Source organism: Oncorhynchus kisutch, linkage group LG15 (assembly GCF_002021735.2).
Source record: "Oncorhynchus kisutch isolate 150728-3 linkage group LG15, Okis_V2, whole genome shotgun sequence".
NCBI classification, from domain to species: Eukaryota; Metazoa; Chordata; class Actinopteri; order Salmoniformes; family Salmonidae; genus Oncorhynchus; species Oncorhynchus kisutch.
The window spans coordinates 49,399,640-49,414,529 of record NC_034188.2 but is presented as its reverse complement, the minus strand read 5'-3'; the positions used below and the strand labels follow the sequence as shown (position 1 = coordinate 49,414,529).

At 42.1% G+C, this 14,890-nt stretch overlaps 1 protein-coding gene across 1 annotated transcript in view; it reads right to left on the bottom strand.

Annotated features, from left to right (window-relative positions):
• LOC109887491 (glutamate receptor ionotropic, kainate 4) overlaps positions 1 to 14,890 on the bottom strand; it is a 435,871-nt gene that overhangs the window by 297,891 nt on the left and 123,090 nt on the right. The window contains exon 2 of the mRNA XM_031790434.1: positions 8,534 to 8,688. The gene's annotated coding sequence lies outside the window, so the exon portion shown is untranslated. The remainder of the gene's footprint in view (positions 1 to 8,533; positions 8,689 to 14,890) is intronic.

Below are 14,890 nucleotides of genomic sequence, written 5' to 3'. Positions count from 1 at the left end.
CTTAAAAGGTACAATGGAGAAAGAAAATTTTGAGAGCTGTGTAAAATGTCACAATGTAGACCTATACGAAACATTGCTGTGTTATTTTAAGACTCTGACTGGTAGCTAGGCTACAGCACAGATAGCAGATGACTGTGGGCCAGGTCTGGCCACATCACCTGGTATATGTGGGCTGAATTTGGGCCATAATAATTTTGCTATCTGGGAACTGCTTGCTCACTTCAATGTTACACAGCAACAGACAAAGCATCGATATGGGCACAAAAGAAAAACCTTGCCCTCCTCTCCTTCACACCCTCCTCAGCCCCTATCTCATAAAACTGCAATAATAGAAATACGGAACAAAGTGGTTCGATCAATCAGGCAAGAGGACTTTGGCAGGAGCAACAGTCTTTTTACTGATGGTTCCCCCCCTCCTCCTCCATCCTAAATGGTGTTTACCAATCTCTAGCAATACCACCCTTCACCACACTCCACTGGAGCCAGATGTCACTGTAGCCTGGGCCGGCCAGGCCATGCCTCTTCCTTCCACTCCGCTCAGACTAGATCATTAAGACTGGCAAGGTCTCTCTCTCACCCTCTCCATTTCTCTCTATCTGTCTTTGTTTTCCCCCCTACCCCATCCCATCTCTCTCCTCTCTTTACGCATCTCGAGACGGTTCATTTAAGAGATCTCTCTCCCTCTCTCGTTCGCACTCTCGAAGCAAACAAACACAAGTTGCTGGAAGTCTAATTTTACAGTCAGCGACAAGCAGACCTGCAGAGATGAAGCACATGGCACTAGATACATTTTTTTTAAACATGTGGCTGAGACGTGTTGTAGAATGGGCAATAGTACATGTTTTGTATTTACAGCCTCAATGAAACAGAAGGAATTCCAGTACGTGTTCATAAATATAAAATGGCAGAGAAAAGTTGTAAACTCGAGTCACATGATTTGGATTCGTGTTTGACTTGAGTCACAAATTTGAAGACTTATGGACAAAATTTTGACTTGAGACTGATGATGTTAAATTATCTGGCCAGGTTTTGTCACTTATTTTGTGGTCCAGAGTCTCTGTGGATTACTCTCCACACAGCAACAAACGGTAGGCGCAGCACCCTACTTGCAAAGGACGTGCAACAGATTGGCTAGTGAAACGCACACTCTGCCCTCTGATTGGACCAGCAAACTGTCAATCAACAAAGGTCAGGTTATGTACAGCGATAGGATTGTTTGCAGCGCAAACACCAATTCGTAGGGTGAGAGGATTGTCGGAATAAATATGCAGCTCCAACAATGTTTTGGTGATCAAGAATATTAATTGTTTACCTTGCATGCTCACCAGCAATTGGGCATCAAGCAACAATTACTAGCATAGGCCTACTGGTCTTTTGGTATGTAAAAATGGTTTGAAATGTATCATTTACTTATGAAGCTTGCATTTGGAATTTGTTGTTAAAATGAATAAATTAGCCTGCTGTTGCGAAGAGCAAATAAGCTCTTCAAACTCTAGGCAGTGCGGCAAATCTATCTACTCCGACAATAATTGCCACCGTTTCATCATTCCATCCCCTTGCCGTTTAATGCAACACTTAGACATTTCTGTTTCATGTATGACACGATACATTTTCATTTACCATTTCTTACCCTCTGAGTGGGTGAGATGTTTACGGTGAACATGAACGTTTGCAAGAATCATGAGGTAGACGTTCTGTTTATTTACAGTACCAGTCAATAGTTAACACACCTACTTATTCAAGGGTTTTTCTTTATTTTTTACTATTTTCTAAATTGTAGAATAATAGTGAAGACATCAAAACTATGAAATAATGCACGTGTAGTAACCCAAAAAGTGTTAAACAAATCAAAATATATTTTAGATTTGAGATTCTTCAAAGTAGCCACCTTTGCCTTAATGACAGCTTTGTACACTTTTGGTATTCTCTCAACCAGCTTCATGATGTAGTCACCTGGAACGCATTTCAATTAACAGGTGTGCCTTGTTAAAAGTTAATTTGCGTTTGAGCCAATCAGTTGTGTTGTGACAAGGTAGGGGTAGTATACTGAAGATAGCCCTATTTGGTAAAAGACCAAGTCCATATTATGGCAAGAACAGCTCAAATAAGCAAAGAGAAACGACAGTCCATCATTACTTTAAGACATGTCAGTCAATCCGTAAAATGTCAAGAACTTTGAAAGTTTCTCAAGTGCTGTCACAAAAACCATCAAGCGCTATGATGAAACTGGCTCTCATAAGTACCACCACAGGAAAGGAAGACCCAGAGATACTTCTGCTGCAGATTATGTTCATTAGAGTTACCAGCCTCAGAAATTGGCAATTAACTGCACCTCAGAGTTAAAGTAAAAGACACATCTCAACATCAACTGTTCAGAGGAGACTGTGGAGGAGGTCTTCATGTTCGAAATGCTGCAAAGAAACCACTACTAAAGGACACCTATAATAAGAAGAGACTTGCTTGGGCCAAGAAACACAAGCAATGGACATCAGACCTGTGGAAATCTATCCTTCGGTCTGATGACTCCAAATTTGAGATTTTTAGTTGCAACTGCCGTGTCTGACGCAGAGTAGGTGAACAGATGATCTCTGCGTGTGTGGTTTTCACCGTGAAGCATGGAGGAGGAGGTGTGATGGTGTGGGGGTGCTTTGCTGGTGACACTGTCTTGATTTATTTGAATTCAAGGCACACTTGACCAGCATGGCTACCACAGCATTCTGCAGCGATACGCCATCCCATCTGGTTTGCGCTTAGTGGGACTATCGTTTGTTTTTCGACAGGACAATGACCCAAAACACACCTCCAAGCTGTGTAAGGGCTATTTGACCAAGAAAGAGAGTGATGGAGCGCTGCATTGTCTTGAAAGCACCATCCATCTAATGTTTATCCTTCTGGTTGTGTGTAAGAGGAGCGTGCATGCCTCAGTGACCCTAGAAATAGGCAAAGTGGCCCACGCTTTGGAGTTGAATAAGATATTCTTTTTCCATGTATGAATGGTGATGGAATATCAATAGGATAATAATCATTAAAACAATGGATGTGGAAATTGCCTATTACATTGTAGAACCAGTTTATTGGTTGTAATTGCCAATTGGGTAATTGTAAGTGCTGATAGGTCCTCGATATGTCCTCGATTTGTAATGCTAAAAACAGGTTCCACTACTCTAGGCTTTACAGAGCATAACACTCTCACTTCCAGCCATCAAGGAATATATCATGGCCAGCTCCAAAGGATGTCTTGTGTAATGAGAGACCTGTAACGCTCATATGGGGAGAGAGCTTCTTCAAGGCTTCAATGTGTTCTTTTATCTACCTTTTCCAGAATCAAACAGCCTGCAGCATGCCTACCTGTTTGACCGCTTTCAACAACTTCAAGCCATGTCATTCACATGGTTTGACTTAGTTTTTCACCTTTTAGCTCCTAGTGAAGCAAAGGACCTCAACGGTGCATCTCCAGTTCTGGGCAGTTTTGTTTACTTCACGTTCACATTGCAGAGGGTGTATGCTTGTCTATTACATGGTGTATACATTGAGAGAGCGCAACGGCACAACAGTAACACAGGTCATATCATTTCAGTGGCTTTCTAACGGATTGCTCAAGGTCAACATCCCTTGAGTTCGTAGACGTTGATGACTCATTTGCATTTCAGTGTATGCATGCAAGGTCATCACATAACAATCCCTTTCACTTCAGCCTGTACTAGCCTGTACTGTATGTGTCATGTACAACACAGGCAGAGCTTGGCTAGCTGGGAATCCTAAATCAAACTGCTACTCCTCTCCTAATTTCATTTTCCGCTAGACTTGTCACAGTGTGGGACGACCCGTCGACTACACGGGGGGGGGGGGGGGGGGGGGGGGGGGAAGAAACACGATTCCACTGATGAAGCTAAACAACCAGGCATCTTCGCAATTGGGCCCGCAAATATTGAGACAGCTATTTAAACAACACTGATCAAACATGAGTGAAACAAACTGAATTTCAAATGGGCAATAGGACAAGCGCCAGGAAGGACAACAGAAAACTTGCAGTACAGCCCCGAATGGCACACAGATGCAACACCTGGATCAGAAGCCATGTTATGTGGTACAAGCCGAGCATCTGTCTGAAAAATATGATTTTTGCCTGATAAGAAAATTGACAGTAACATTTAGGGAAATGGCATGCTGGGTGGAAGCGAATCAGTGACACACTCAGTCTCCTTGACCCTCTCCGCCGTGCCCTTTCCCACTCACTCTCTTGATGAAGTGAGAGAACTTGCACACTCTGTGACTCAAAGAACTGTGAAAAAAGGTTTATAGCGGCAGTAAAAGCTGCTGATTACACAGCCTTACTCACAAGTCAATGACCTTATGCATTAATCCAAGCCTCTACAGGGGCCCAACTGGGATGATGACCGTGCAGCCATTCTGGGGGGACACCACACACACGCACACGTCAGCTGTGCGTGTGCGTGTTTCTCTCAACATGCACAGCGCTCCTTCTGGCCAGCCCAGACTTCCCTCCGGTGATTCCTGGGTCCTTGATGCCCGTCTCACAATGCAATCTGTTACATAGCAGCAGACAAAAATCAGTGTGGCTTATCTCCAGCTCTCAGGTGCATGGATAAAGGCAGGAGACCTCAGCGGCAGACTGGACCTGATGAGTTCAGTGAACAAACACTGCTGGAGAGATTCAACTCTACCCGGCTCTGTTTGCTGCACGGCTCACGCAGGAACGGATGGCGGAGGTAGCACCAGAATGCTGTTTGGTTATTGGAGCATCACTGAGAGCTGTTAAATGGTAAACAATATGAAGTATAACCATTTTAATGAAGATGATAAACTAGCCTGAGTAAAAAAACACTCTGGTGATTTAAGATCCGGTATAAAAGTGGAGGTTTATGTACACTGGAGGGATATTTTTCAGTATCTGCAGCAGAGTGATATAAGTGCACCTCATGCAAGAATGCATATGCTATGAAATTGAAATATATCTGGGCCAAAGTCAGCTAAGTAAAATTCGGTTGCCAGTGAATTTCACAGGGCCAGTACCTCATGCTTTCTGAGCAGACTTTGTATTCTTCTTATTTGTATTCAGACCATGCCAATGCAGCCTGTGGGAGGACTGGGGCTACTAAAAAACACATGAAAAGCATGTTATGCAGCACATTAATTTGTATTGAAATTTCATCCACAAATACAGTAAACAGTTTGTTCCATAAAAAAAGGTTGAAGATGTGTGTGTGTGTGTGTGTGTGTGTGTGTGTGTGTGTGTGTGTGTGTGTGTGTGTGTGTGTGTGTGTACTTGTGTGTGTGCGTCTGCATGTATGAGGAAAAAGTACATAAAAACACAAGATATAACAGGCAATGCATGCTGGGTGAAAAGTTCACAGGTGAGGAAGCTAGCTCTAAAAGACTTAACACCTTTCAGTGTGATCGGCACTACATAACCATTGTTTGCCATCTGGAAGATACTGTATCTGCAGGTATGGGGAAATTCAGATCCTCTTTGTGTCAATCTAAGCTTCCTTTGAATGTGGCTGTTTTTTCCCTGGCCCAGAACAGCAGGTAGATATTGGAGAGAGCCTCTGTGTGATCCGTCGGCTGCATCATATTATTTTCCTGTGAATAAAAATGGCTTGGCATAAAATCCTGATCTCCTGCTACACTCAGCTACGTAATCTGTGTGATTTTGGACAAAGTACCTTTCTCAAAAAAATACTTCAGAGGCAATATTGGATCTGTCTCTTCAGACTCAAAAGGGCTTTTCACACTACTGAGCCAAACTGAGCCAAGCTGTCCTGAGCTGGTTTACATTGACATTTGACCCATTTAGCAGACACTTTTATCCAGAGCAACTAGAGTCAAGTGCCTTGCTCAAGGGCACATTGACATATTTTTCATCTTGTCGGCTCAGGGATTCATACCAGCGAGCATTCGGTTACTGGCCCAACCCTCTTAACCGTCAGGCTACCTGTCACCGTCAGTGGTTGGAACCATGCTGAAAAGGAGAATGTGCAAATAAGATATGCGAGGCAGCACAGTTTGGTTTTAAGTCGGCGCGGCACTGGAAAAAGGGTAATGGCTTGTTTTGGCACCGTGCTAAAACAACAAACACAAGCAGGAAGATTCCGACAGAAACAAATAAAGTAGGAAAAGTCAAGAAGGAGAGTATCTCTAGCGCATACTGATGGTACAGTACATCTCACCCATGTTTCAACAGTGCTACCCTAAAAACAAATAATTTCCTTCCCTCAGGCACTTTAGAGGTGGTGCAACAGTATATTAGTCCTCCCATCCCTCCCAGGCAGCTTGCTTGCAAGTCTCACGTAAACAAGAGAGCTCCTTCTTCCTAAAACATCTTCAAGAGTTTCCTGTTACCAGGTAAGGTCCTGTCTGCAGTCCGATCTTTCTTAATTCCCCATCCTTGAAAAATGTCATGTCTGCAGCACAATTTACTGCATCAAAAGCAGCCTGGCTCTTTCTCTCAACTCCCTCTGACACAATCATACATACAGTGCTTTTGGGAAAGTCTTCGTCACATTTTGTGAAGTTACAGTCTTATTCTAAAATAGTTTTTTTTTTTTTTTATCCCCTCATCACTCTACACACATTACCTCATAAAAAAGTATTCTGACCCTTTACTCAGTACTTTGTTGAAGCACCTTTGGTAGCTATTAAAGCCTTGAGTCTTCTTGGGTATGATGCTACAAGTTTGGCACATCTGTAATTTGGGGAATTTCTCCCATTCTTCTTTGCCAATCCTCTCAATCTCTATCAGGTTGGATGGGGAGCATCGCTGCACAGCTATTTTCAGGTCACTCCAGAGATGTTTGATCGGGTTGAAGTCTGGGCTCTGGCTGTGCCACTCAAGGAAATTCAGAGACTTGTCCCGAAGCCACTACTGTGTTGTCTTGGGTGTGTGTTTAGGGCCGTTGTCTTGTTGGAAGGTAAACCTCCACCCCAGTCTGAGGTCCTGAGCACTCATGAGCAGGTTTTCATCAAAGATCTCTCTGTACTTTGCTCCTTTCATCTTTCCCTTGATCCTGACTGGTCTCCCAGTCCCTATCGCTGAAAACCATCCCCACAGCATGATGCTGCCACCACTATGCTTCACCGTAGGGATGGTGGCAGGTTTCCTCCAGATGTGATGCTTGGCATTCAGGCCAAAGAGTTCAATCTTGGTTTCATCAGACCAGAGAATCTTGTTTTTCATGGTCAGAGTCCGTTAGGTGCCTTTTGGCAAACTCCAAGCGGACTGTCATGTTCCTTTTACTGAGGAGGGGTTTCTGTCTCGCCACTCTACCATAAAGGCCTGATTGGTGGAGTGCCGCAAAGATGGTTGTCCTTCTGGAAGGTTCTCGCATCTCCACAGAGGAATTCTGGAGCTCTGTCAGAGTGACCATTGGGTTCTTGGTCACCTCCCTGACCAAGGCACTTCTCCCCTGATTGCTCAGTTTGGCTAGGCGGCCAGCTCTAGGAAGGGTCTTGGTGGTTCCAAACTTCTTCCATTTAAGAATGGAGGCCACTGTGTTCTTGGGGACCTTAATGCTGCAGACATTTTTTAGTACGATTCCCCAGATCTGTGCCTCGACACAATACTGTCTCGGAGCTCTACGGACAATTCCTTTGACCTCCATGGCTTGGTTTTCGCTCTGACATGCAATGTCAACTGTGGGATCTTATATACAGGAGGTGTGTGCCTTTCCGAATCATGTCCAATCAATTGAATTTACCACAGGTGGATTCCAATGAAGTTCTTGTCACACCCTGACCATAGTTTGCTTTGTATGTTTCTATGTTTTGTTTGGTCAGGGTGTGATCTGAGTGGGCATTCTATGTTGTGTGTCTTGTTTGTCTGTTTCTGTGTTTGGGCCTGATATGGTTCTCAATCAGAGGCAGGTGTTAGTCATTGTCTCTGATTGGGAACCATATTTAGGTAGCCTGTTTGGTGTTGGGGTTTGTGGGTGATTGTTCCTGTCTATGTGTTTGTTACACCAGATAGGGCTGTTTTCGTTTTTTTTCACGTTTTCTTGTTTTTTGTATATTGTTCCATTTTCATCTTTATTAAAGATGTATCACAATAACCACGCTGCGTTTTGGTCTGCCTCTCCTTCAACAGAAGAACCCCGTTACAGTTCTAGAAACATCTCAAGGATGATCTATGGAAACTGAATGCTTATGTAAACACGTTTTAAAAAATTATTTTTATTATCCTTTTTATTATCTTTTAATACATTTGCAAAAATGTCTAAACATGTTTTTGCTTTTTCATTATGGGGCATTGTGTCTATATTGATGAGGAACATGTTTTATTTTATCCATTTTAGAATAAGACTAACGGAACAAAGTTGAAAAACTGAAGGGGTCTGAATACTTTCCAAATGCATTATATTCAATGGGAAGTAATGGCCAGCCATAATGTAGCCCACTGTACTACACTAGACAAACAACAGTGGGACTTGACACTCCCTCTGTTGCTCCTCTACGCTTCTCCAAGCCTTATCGAGGAGAGCAGGTGAGTAGCGGCTGATTACGAGACATCACGTACCTTTGATCTCTGGAGGCGTAAAGGCTCTAATCCATCTTGAAGCGGCACAGGAAGCAGATGGCGTTAAGGTAAGGTGCCCACTTAGCTCCTACACGGCTCTCCGCATTCCAAACACCACCCTCACCACTCTGCTGGGTCTCACTGCTGCCGACACGCTGCAAGACACAGGGGACAACCCAGGGATAAACAGTCTGGCTCTGACTAAACATCACTAGAAGCGGTAGTCCTCCATGTCACAATATCAACTGTATGTCTTCATAATATCCTCATAACATACAACGGCTGGGTCTAATCCTGAAAGCTGATTGGTTAAAAACGCATTTCAGCCAGTGTCTTTTCCACCAAGTTACCACCGGCTAAATATATGACATTAAAATGCCTATTTACTCTGTTCCATCTGAAAGCCAATCCACTGTCTCATCAGTCCAGCCAGGCAATTTTATAAACTTGATCCTTCACTACAAGAAGCATCTAGACATTATCTCACATTTCTTTTAGACTAACATTTAGTTTTCAACACTGGAGATTTGAATAAACCTTGCTGTCTGTCTCTCCCACATTTGCAACATTGTTTCAATACTCAAATTCGATCTCCAGCTGTCCCATAGTAATGAACGTGTCGGGAGTCGGGACGAGACAGACAGACAGACAGGCAGGCAGCGTTTCTCAGCCAAGCGAAATCAAGAATCAGCTGGCATCGTTTTTTTATGGCTATACAGTAGGTAGAATATTTGCCCATTGAAAACTACAACGTCCCACAGTCCGTTCTTGATGTGATGTCTCTCGTGCTTGATAGGACTTCTCTCTAGAGAAATTATTTGTTGAGTTCACAAAAAATTTACAAAATGGAATTAAAGTAATTGAACAGACATCAGAAACATTTCAGCACTAGCCTCTGTGCATTTCCTGGATAACTTTGAAACTCATATTCATTCTAAACTAAACTACCCTAAACTATCATTCCCCAAACTAACTAAACTATCATTCTAAACTACCTGCCCTCCAAGACACCTAACACCACCTGATGTCACAGGAAGGCCAAAAAGATCATCAAGGACAACAACCACCCGAGCCACTGCCTGTTCACCCCGCTATCATCCAGAAGGCGAGGTCAGTACAGGTGCATCAAAGCGAGGACCGAGAGACTGAAAAACAGCTTCTATCTCAAGGCCTGTTAAAGAGCCATCACCAACATTGAGTGGTTGCTGCAAACATACGGACTCAAATTTCTAGCCACTTTATAATAATTTTTAATAACAAAAAATTGGATGTAAAAAATGTATCAGTCACTTTCAACAATGCCACTTTATGTTTACATACCCTACATTACTCATCTCATATGTATATACTGTACTCTATACCCTCTACTGCATCTTGCCTATGCCGTTCGGCCATCGCTCATCCATATATTTATATGTACATATTCTTATACATTCCTTTACACTTGTGTGTGTTTAAGGTAGTTCTTATGAAATTGTTAAATTACTTGTTAGATATTACTGCATTGTCGGAACTAGAAGCACAAGAATTTCGCTACACTCGCATTAACATCTGCTAACCATGTGTATGTGACCAATAAAATTTGATTTGAAGAAAACTACGCCACAATATTGCAAACAAATTTTACGGCAAATGAGAAAGTAAATATAATTTACAAGACGGCATTAATCTAATGTCATTGCATTTAAATAGCGATGACATGATTAAAATTCCTTAGAGAGGGACCTAATCACATAGCACTGTGGCAACAAAAGAAATAACTTGTGGAACCTCGACACAGCAACACCTGTGACGTCTTCCTACATGCATCCTTGATTAACTCTGGACTCCACTAAGAAATTACATTCCCCGGTTTACTGATTACCCTCTTCCTTTAGAAACGTTGAAGCATGATCAGACGGAAAGCGTGCACAGTATGCCTTCAGTAGGACTATAGGAAACATGTCAAACTGTTAAATATTATATACTGTAGTTTAAGCCAAGGCTCTCCATCCCTGTTCCTGGAGAGCTACATTTCATGTAGGTTTCCGCTTCAACCCCATTTTAACCAACTTTAAGCTAACTTTAACTAACTAAGATTAAGCTTATCAACCAGCTAATTATTAGAATCAGGTGATTACGTTTGGCGCAAAAACGTACAGGATGGTAGACAGGGCCGGCCCTGGACGTTCTGCCGCCCTAGGTGAAATAAAAAACTGCCACCCCACTCCTATCCCGGCTAAACAATGTACAGCAGGTGGTCGACTATAGGTTTTCCTCAGCTAAAAATCGCAGGAACAGAACATAATATCAGCCCAATTCATAGACTTATACTACAAATTAAACACAATGTTTAATTTTACATCTGGTTACTTGTCCTTTGTATAACCCAACAACAGAAGTGCTTCCTTAAAAGCTGCCTGGGTTTAAACAAACATCTTATCTTTTCAGAAAGTGTAAAAGCTCAATTCATAGGGACAGAACAACAAAGTCCAGTGCTCAGCTTCCGAATGTCATAGAGAGGAATCAATCTATCCCCATAAACGTCTTTCACGGGCATTTTAATGCTCGTTTCTACCTTAAGGAACGCTTTATATAATCTGAACACATTTTACGTATTTATTTGAAAATATAAAGCAAACAACAGATATCCTTTTTGTCCTTTTCTTTAACAAAGGTTATGTGATACCCTCACTCAATGCAAGCCCTGATTTTAACCAAACACACCAAGCCCTTCCCAGACATGGAGGCATTTGAGGAGTGCATTCGACAGTATGAGGATTTGGCTATACGGACATCTATGGATAACATAATTGTGTCTGTCAAACAGGTAGGTTTTACCACTTATTTTCTGGAATATGAAGAATTAGGCTCCAATTATATATGTTATTCCATGATTATGCCCATATAGGAGGTCCTGTACCAGGCAGAAGATAATTTTACTTTAATCCCTGCATCGGAGAGTTACAATGTTGCAATCACTATGCATCACAACTGCTTACAGTAGGTAACCGATCCTGCAGCTGTACATAGTCCATCTGTAAATAGCCCACCCAATCTACCTACCTCATCCCCATACTGTTTTTATTTTATTTACTTTTCTGCTCTTTTGCACACCAGTATCTCTACTTGCACATCATCTGCTCATTTATCACTCGTGTTAATCTGCTAAATTGTAATTATTCGCTCCTATGGCCTATTTTTTTGCCTACCTCCTCATGCCTTTTGCACACACTGTATATAGACTTTCTTCTTTCTACTGTGTCATTGACTTGTTTACTGTGTTATTGGCTTGTTTATTGTTTACTCCATGTGTAACTCTGTGTTATTGTCTGTGTCACACTGCTCTGCTTTATCTTGGCCAGGTCGCAGTTGCAAATGAGAACTTGTTCTAAACTAGCCTACCTGGTTAAATAAAGGTGAAATAAACAAATAAAATAGTAGGAAAACAAGTTTCTTACTAATAATATGCCACCTGTTATCACACATGGCACGACCCCACAATTGTTACAATTACAATAAAATAACACTTTTATTTAAGATACTTAACATATCATTTCATATTCCTGTAGAACTGTAAAAAAAAGAGTGATCATTTGAGCTTTGGAATCAAGTGCTTTCATAAATGCATGGTAGGCCTCATTTCGCTGGAGAAGTGTAAAATAAGCATTATGTCAATTACCCAGCCTTCACAAATTTTGTTTGTTTACATATCGAATTTGATTGCCCAACATCAGTTTCAGCATTTATTTATTTCGTGTCCCGCCTAGAGGGTTCTCTTTCCTTTGCAGTGGTGCTGCATTGCAGTCAGCAACGGTTTCTCTCGGTGGCTGTCCATGGTCCTGAAATCAAATCATCTGAGACAGAGAGAGATAGAGGGGGATGTAGTCTAATTAAATAAATAAAAATACAAAGTAAACACTTGATAGATAATTGAGTAATCTGACAAATTACTCGGTTATAGACTTAATGCGAGTGTATGATCAACGCTTACCTTTTATTCAATGTTGACTCGCCTGGCCTTCCTGGCAGCAAAAGCTTGCACTGCTTGTTGGAGGTTGATTTCGTAAGACAACTCGTGCTCAATTGATACGGTGGAGAGTCCATTGGGTCTCTCTTGACTCGCAGGTAGATTTTGATGAGTTTGAACTTGGAGAATGTGCGTTCTCAACTTACCACTGTCACTGGGAGTGTGAGAAGAGCTCTCAGGGGAAGCAAAGGCACTGGGATACAAGGAGGCCATTATATGTCTGAATATGTACTCCAGTGCGTAGAGTGGTTTTGCCTCACTGTCCAGTCTCCTGCTCATCACTTCGATGTCCCTGGAATCCCGTAGGTAAGGGACCTCTCCAGTGTTGCGCAGTCCCTGTCCATGTCCTTGATGGTGGGGATGTTGTAAGGAATGCTGAAAACACTACTGTGCTCTTTCGAGCTGAATCTGCTAATGAATGGTGTGGCTGTTGACTAAATTACTTGGTGTTACCTTAGATTGTGAACTGTCGTGGTCAAAACATATACAGTTGAAGTCGGACATTTACATACACCTTAGCCAAATACATTTAAACTCAGTTTGTCACAATTCCTGACATTTAATCAGAGTAAAGGTTCCCTGTCTTAGGTCAGTTAGGATCACTACTTTATTTTAAGAATGTGAAATGTCAGAATTATTTATTTCAGCTTTTATTTTTTTTCATCACATTCCCAGTGAGTCAGAAGTTTACATACACTCAATTAGTATTTGGTAACATTGCCTTTAGATTTTATAACTTGGGTCAAACTTTTCGGGTAGCCTTCCACAAGTGTCCCACAATAAGTTGGGTGAATTTTGGCCCATTCCTCCTGACAGAGCTGGTGTAACTGAGTCAGGTTTGTAGACTTCCTTGCTCTCACATGCTTTTTCAATTCTTCCCACAAATGTTCTGTAGGATTGAGGTCAAGTCTTTGTGATGGCTACTCCAATACCTTGACTTTGTTGTCCTTAAGCCATTTTGCCACAACTTTGGAAGTATGCTTGGGGTCATTGTCCATTTGGAAGACCCACTTGCGACCAAGCTCTAACTTGGTGTCTTGATGTCTTCAATAAATATATCCACAACATTTTCCTGCCTCGTGATGCCATCTATTTTGTGAAGTGCACCAGTCCCTCCTGCAGCAAAGCACCCCCACAACAAGGTGCTGCCACCCCTGTGCTTCACGTTTGGGATGGTGTTCTTCGGCTTGCAAGCCTGCCCCTTTTTCCTCCAAACATAACGATGGTCATTATGGCCCAACAGTTCTATTTTTGTTTAATCAGACCAGAGGACATTTCTCCAAAAAGTACGATCTTTGTCCCCATGTGCAGTTGCACACCACAGTCTGGCTTTTATGGCTTCTTCCTTACTGAGCGGCCTTTCATGTTATGTCGATATAGGACTTGTTTGACTGTGGATATGGATACTTTTGTACCTGTGTCATCCAGCATCTTCACAAGGTCTTTAGCTGTTGTTCTGGGATTGATTTGCACTATTTGCACCAAAGTATGTTCATCTCTAGGAGACAGAATGCGTCTCCATCCTGACCGGTATGACAGCTGCGTGGTCCCATGGTGTTTATACTTGCATACTATTGTTTGTACAGATGAATGTGGTACCTTCAGGCATTTGAAAATTGCTCCCAAGGATGAACCAGAGTTGTGGAGGTCTACAATATTTCTTGGAGGTCTTGGATTTTTTTATTTTCCCATGATGTCAAGCAAAGAGGCACTGAGTTTGAAGGTAGGCCTTGAAATACATCCACAGGTACACCTCCAATTGATACAAAATTATGTCAATTAGCCTATCAGAAGCTTCTAAAGCCATGACATCATTTTCTGGAATTTTCCAAGCGTTTAAAGGCACAGTCAACTTAGCATACGTAAACTTCTGACCCACTGGAATTGTGATACAGTGAATAATAGTTCTGCAGGCTCTAGTTTTGTCTAATCTTGATTATTGTCTGGTCGTGTGGTCCAGTGCTGCAAGGAAAGACCTATTTAAGCTGCAGCTGGCCCAGGACAGAGTGCCACATCTTGCTCTTCATTGTAGTCAGAGGGCTGATATAAATACTATGCATGCCAGTCTCTCTTGGCTAAGAGTTGAGGAGAGACTGACTGCATCACTTCTTCTTTTATAAGAAACATTCATGTGTTGAAAATTCCAAATTGTTTGCATAGTCAACTTAACACACAGCTCTGGTACACACACTTACCCCACCAGACATGCCACCAGGGGTCTTTTCACAGTCCCCAAATCCAGAACAAATTCAAGAAGGCGTACAGTATTTTATAGAGCCATTATTGCATGGAACTCCATCCCATCTCATATTGCTCAAATAAACAGCAAACTTGGTTTCAAAAAGCAG